The sequence below is a fragment of the Suricata suricatta genome, chromosome 6 (genome assembly GCF_006229205.1).
Source record: "Suricata suricatta isolate VVHF042 chromosome 6, meerkat_22Aug2017_6uvM2_HiC, whole genome shotgun sequence".
Taxonomy (NCBI): Eukaryota; Metazoa; Chordata; class Mammalia; order Carnivora; family Herpestidae; genus Suricata; species Suricata suricatta.
In genome coordinates this window covers 67974963-67981481 of record NC_043705.1, presented here as the reverse complement: position 1 = coordinate 67981481, position 6519 = coordinate 67974963, and positions in this window count along the sequence as shown.

Below are 6519 nucleotides of genomic sequence, written 5' to 3'. Positions count from 1 at the left end.
GGGGGGGGGGTGAGAGGCCCAAGGAGGGCGCGCCTCCGCACAGGGGAGTAACCACTGGGCTGACTTCCCTCCTCCTTTCCATTCCGCCTCACCAGTTTCTCGTCTCCCCCCCCCCCTTCTCTTATCCTCTGCCACGCTCAGAGGCTCGGTGGGTGGGAGTGTGTGTGTGTGTAAATGTGTGTGCGCGTGTGCGTGTGTGCAGTTAGGTGGAAATTTCATAAGAATATGCTCTCCACTTACAAACTTGCCAGGACGGGGGAGTATGCTCTCTAGTAAATGCACTGGTGGGAGAGTTTAAGCGACTTATTTGGGAGGAAATAGGGGGTCAGATTTGGACTAAGTGGAACATCTGCAAAACATTCAAGCAGCTTATTCAACAAAGAATCTAGCCGTTTATTGTAGAAATAATAAAAAGCCACTAATGATTATGGTTCCCACCCCTTCCCCCAAAAGGCCAAATCCTAATGAAATAATTCAAAGGTAGGCCTCATTTCCTAATAGTGGAATTAAACAACAACAAAAAAGAGCCCAACTAAACTTTCCAGCTCTGCTTTCTTAAGGGCCTGGGAACCTTGCTGAGAAATTAGGTAAATAAAAGGCGGCCTGGAATTTCTGTTGAGCTCAGGCTGCAGTGCCTCGACTTGCACATAGTTCTGCTTTGATACACAATTAAATTACAGTAAATTCCTCTCTAAATAAGAAAATTTAGAAGACTCTTCAGGATTCGAAGATGTCTAGGGTTAAGTAGCTTTTAAACCGTCAGTTTTTAAATGGTTTGTGCAATGAATAGCTACCTTTAAATTCGAAAACCATTATAAATATGCTATACATCTGCGTGCCAGTTTATCTCTCCATATTTCTTTTTAAAATGAGGGAAGCATTCATAAAAAGCTACTTGGCACACTTTATTTTAGGAAAGCAGATGTTAATTTTTTCACGTATCATTTTATGACCGAGTACATGTGTAACGTTGGAAAGCATCCAGAACGCCTCTATTATTTGCTAAATGACTGTTAGTTGAGGCATATTATTCTCAGCCTAACCATGGTATAGGTTATATCAATAAAGTAAACATCTGTGGTGGGGTTGGTTTTTTTTTTGTTTGTTTTTTTGTTTTGTTTTGTTTTGTTTTAACCAGGGGAAGGGGGTATAAAGAGTTACTATAAACGAGGGAAGAAAAGAGTTTGGGTAGGAAGGGCACACCTGCGTTGTAGCAAATAGGATATTTATATTGTTCGGTGCAAAACAAAGTCCCTCAGTCGGGCACTCGGGGATATTTACATGGCGGGAGATAAAGTTGAAAGCCTTTCCTGGCGTGCCAAATGGGATTCTCCCTGTGGCCTTCTGCGTCGCTAGATAACAGGTACTGAGCGCTCCTGGCGGCGTCGGGCCTTTGCCCGCCGCACCCCCTCCGCGGCTAGCCAGCCCCAGGCCCAGCCCGAGTTGAGCCAGGCGCTCAGGCTCTAGGAATTCCCAGGCACGGCGGAAATTTCAGCGGGGTTCCCAGCCTAGAAATATGCTCAGGAAGCGTCCTCATTTGCCCTGCGTCGCTCGAGGACGCCGGCGCCCAGGATAAGCCAGTGGCGTGATAATTAATGGAATACAATATTTATGGTCCGATGTATTGACTCTGAGGCAAGTGCGCCGTGTAGACAGTCCGTGGGGGTCTGACAAACAGGAGGTGAGTGAACAAACGTAATGACCAGAGTATTTATGTCTATCCGGTTTACTCGCTTAAACCTGAGGTGTGTAACATCATGATAAATATTAATATCCACCTAGACAGCTCCACCATCCTAAACTCTCCCTTCCTGAGCGCTGCCCTTTACAAAAAGGCCAGGGAGGAGGTTTTTAACATAAAATGCTGCAAATATGAAAAATAGGTCACCAATAAAATTGGTCTCAGCATGGAGCGTAATTGCAACAAAGTGCCGCCGAGTAAAATCGAGGAGTGAGCTGGCTGAGGCGGCACAGTCGCGAACCATCTGGTGTGTATTAAAAGTGGTGCTGTAAATATTGCTGAGAGCTAATGCATTATCGGCTTCTATACGTGCACGGGGCCTGTAAGCTTTCCATGTGCTGGAATATGTCGCTCGGGCGAGAGCAGAGAAAGGTGTCCTGTCAATTACGGGCTTCTAAAGCATTGTTTTGCCCACTCTTTGTGGAATTTTGGTCAAAAAGTGTAGAATATTCATTCTCAATTTTTCCTTCCCACCCCCCCCTTTCCCTCTTCTCGCAGCTCGCTCTTTCTCTTTTTCTCTAGCTCTTTCTCCCAGCTCCCTCCTTCCATCCCCTCCTCCTCCCTCCCTTCCCTCCAAGGGGATAGGACAGGCATTGCTGACGTCACTTCACATCAGTAAAAGAGTAACTGTTTCAGAGAGAGGGAGAAAAAATTCATCTGTTTTTCATCAGTACTAAAGTTTTGCCTTTTTAATAGAAATGAGCTGCCCAGCCTGAGTACTCCTTCTGTTCTGAAGCTTTTGGGGCGGGGGGGGGGGGGGGGGGGGGAGGGGATGGTCAAAGAGATTGGGAGGTGTCCTTCATCCCTAGAGCTGGATCACCCTATAAGTGGTTCTAATGCCAGAATCAGTTCAAATAGATGAAACTAATTAAAGTAAGATGGAAAGATGATGTCTTCTAGAGACTTCACATCCACACCTACTAGGCAACTTTTGCCAATGAGGGTGGAGGGTGGAGGGCTCCACAGCACTTCTGCTTTGAGTCCTGGAACTTCTTCCCTACTCTCCGGTTCCTGTCTTCATAATTCCACCCCCCACATACAGAAACCGCCACACACAGCACAGCTAATAATTTTCCTGCTGTCACATTACTTTTCTAGGGAAATCAGAGTCCTCCTTTTCCTGATGATACCCCACATTTAAGAGTTTACTATAATTACCCCCTCATCTCTTCTGAGCTCCCCCCCCTCCCATATCCCTCAGCTACAAGTTTTTATGCAAATCCAGTGCTAGGAAATTTCCTTACATTGTCCCACAGAGATCATTTTCTGTCTCCCAACGTTGTCCTCGCTTCTTTTATTCGCCCTATTCCATGTCATCCTCCCCTCCCATCCCCTTCCCCTTATTCTCGGCCCACCTCTCCCTCTTGTGCGCACACAGGACAAACCTCCAGCACTTCCAGTGTGGATAAACCTACTGGTCGTGACAACCCAAGTTCAATCAGCAAATAAATAAAACTCTTACTTTTTTTTTTTGGCTGCCGGCTGCATTCCCCCTCTGGCCGTTGCCTCCTTTAATTATAGGAGCTATATTTCTTCCCTGGGAGACATTCGAGGGGATTTTTAGTTGGAAACTCGTTTCTGCTGAGTTATTTTGGAGCCAGGACCAGTGAGTGAGTGGTCCGTACCCACAGGCTTTGAGTGAAGTGCAGATTGAGACATATCGAGTTCCCTCTAAAAGGATCATTTCATGTGGGAGGTTGGACACAAAGTTTGCACTCGTGACTGGCATTCCAGTGAGAGACATGCATATTTTAAAACAACAAAGCAAGCAAGAAAGAAGGCTTAGGGGAGGGGGAAAAACTTGGAAAGAAGTTACTAAGTGACAAACATCTGTCAACATGGGATAATTTGTACACTCCGATGTAAAACTATCTGCCTCATTTGGTGGAGTTCAAGGCACAGGATCTAGGAGAGCAGTAGATATGCATTTATCCCTGTGAGATGTAGTTAACTAAGACACTTTTCCCAAAATAGGTGTAAGGTGATTAAAACTGCATGAATGAGTATAATTTTAAAATCTTTCTTAGAAAAAAAATGTTTCTTAGAATAGTGGAGGCCTCTGAAATTGCACATTGCTGATAGTTATTACGACATCAGACCCTATTTAATTTTGAAAGATATGCTTTATTCAAACAACGGACTGATAAAGTAATAAGCAGAACATTTATTATAGAAAATCAGAAGAATTTTATCGTAACAAAAACAAAGCCAATCAGAAAAAGAAGAGAAACAAAAATCTCAAACAACCCCTGGTTGCTATGTTCTAGAAATCTTTAAAAGTACCAGCTTTATATGTGTATGTGAGCCAAACATATAAACATCCACCTCTCTGCGTGTCAACAAGGAGAAATGGCAAAATATTTTCAGAGAATTTTCTCTCTCATTTAAGCTTGGATTTCAACAAACATATTACACTTTAAGAGAGAAAGCAAAAAAAAAAAAGTTCCTTCTTTAGGAGGGAAGTTTTAAAAAGAGTGAGAGATCAGGCAAGATCCTGAAACGTCTCTTTATACCCTGAATCTCCATCCACCACATGGAAGTTCAGGCTCCAGCCTCCACCGAGAAATCTTTTTCTCCTCCAGATCTGAAGACAAAAGGAGAGGAGGCCTGGTGGTGAGCGGGATATCTCTGTTAGTTGTCAGCGCAGGTCCATGGGTTAGGAATGCTAATGAGCCTCTTGGCCAGCTGAAGACTAGGTTCTCTCTCTTACACCCTGACGCTCACACACTCGGGCTCCTGCATGCCGACTGACAAGCACACAGACAGAGCCTCGTACTCGATCCTGTCTCTCTCCTTTTTCCTCTGAGCCCAGAGATCGATCGCTGACCCCACTGTTGGGCCAACGCTTTATTTATCTGGCTGTGCAATGATATTATCAGCCTTAAACGTTATATACAGCAAATGTCCTCCTAAATCAACACAATAGGATAGCTTGCAGACTCCAGCCTGGTCTGTCTTAAAGAAATCCCTCCCTATCTTTCTTTCTCGTTCTCCCTCTCTCCTCCCTTACAGACACCCCTTCTCCTTTCCACCTTTACAACTAGGGATATTTCACATGCTGGACTTGGGGATTTGACCCCTCGCTTTCAGCTTGGTTGGAGAAGGCCTCAGCAGACTAGGAGATGGGTAGACACCATTATCCACCCATCACTGTGATCTCCATCAGGGGTTCCCTTGTCAGCCGGTTCTAATTGCCTAGACCCACTCTATTCACAAGATCCGGATTTCTCAAAATTGGGGTAGAAGAGAAGGTGAGGGGTGGAGAATCGAGTGTGCAACCTTGCACCGTGTTAATTGTTTTCTTTCCTCTCAATTACATTCATAAACCTATTTTCTGCATTGCATGTTATTTCTTTGTGCTTCAAAATTGAAACCACGTGCAGCCTTCTTCCCTCCGCACACACAATAAATGCGCTGCCCCCTCCCCCAACCCATCACACAACTATTTACATCTTGGTTACTCACTCTGCGTTTCGGCCCAGCCCGGGAGAAGAAATTGGCCCCATGGGATTAGGTGAGGCTTTGTAAAAGCATCTCTCAAATCCGTATCTCGGGTCTCCATCTGCGAGAGATGCTCCTGGACTTCCCTCTGGGGCCTCCTCCCACCCCCCTCCTCGCACAGGTGGTTGTAGCTTACTCTGGGAGAGCTAGCGGGGAGGACATCCAGGGAGAAAGGCAGCTTCGCGGTGTCGCGTCAGGCCCACACGCTGCCCGCCCCTCACCCTGGCCCTTCTGCCCGCCGCGGGGGTCAGCAGTGGTGGCGAGTGCAGCTCTGCTGCCCCCTGGTCCACGCGCCCTGGGCGCGGCAGGAAACCCGCAGGGAGCGGCAGCTCCCTGGGGAGGATTCCAGAACCCGGCCCTCCCAGGCAAAGAAGTCCCACCATAAATAAATAAATAAATAAATAAATAAATAAATAAATAAATAAATAATAAATAACTCCATAGAGGGGGAGGGGGAGCTGGAATGGATTCGCTGACAAGGAGAGATAATAAATGAGAGGCGCTTTCAGATAGATATCTCAGACGTGAAATTGCGCCCAGCTGGTTGTGTAAGCAAACAAATAGTTTCATGTTAGGAACTCTCAACTTGTGGCTTGATGAATAGAACACGACAGAGGTAAATGGGTCTTTAACTCATTTAGGAATACAACTCTTTGGCTTTCCAAGTGAAAGGCCCAGTGACTCCACGGATCCTAAGCAGGCCCTCTAACAAGAGTTTTATTAGTTTCCACTTGTGTCTCCCGGCTTACCCTCCCCATTCTCCATGGTTTTCCATTTGTAGAAATATTCAGGTGATTTGTTTTGAAGAATCCAGTAGCTTACAGGAGGTGATTCTGGCACTGTAGGAGATTTAAGGACTGCCTATACGCTGAAGAGGAGGATTTTTTAAGAAATACAACTTTTTGCACTCTCCAAGCAGACGAGCTCAGGTGGGCTTGGATTGGAAGAAGCTGTATACCTCTAGTGCCCCTGAGCTCAGAGCTAGTCGCTGGGGCCTCCGGGAGCCCGGCGAGACCCTTTTCTACTGCCGGAGACCGAGAGCCTAAAGTTCCTACGTAAGAGGCTGAGTCCCGGAAGCCCAAGGTTGTTCTGGTGGCCAGGAGGGACGCCCATCCCCACCCCTGGGCTTTCCCCAGGCTTGGCCGCAGGTCGGGGTGTGCCTGTGGGGGCAGAGGTCACATTTTAATTCCCTCGAGCCATCCTTTGTCCCCTGGCGGGGACGATGAGGCACAGCCTAGTATCCTGGAGATTCATAGAGGAGAGCGTGTCCTAAGATG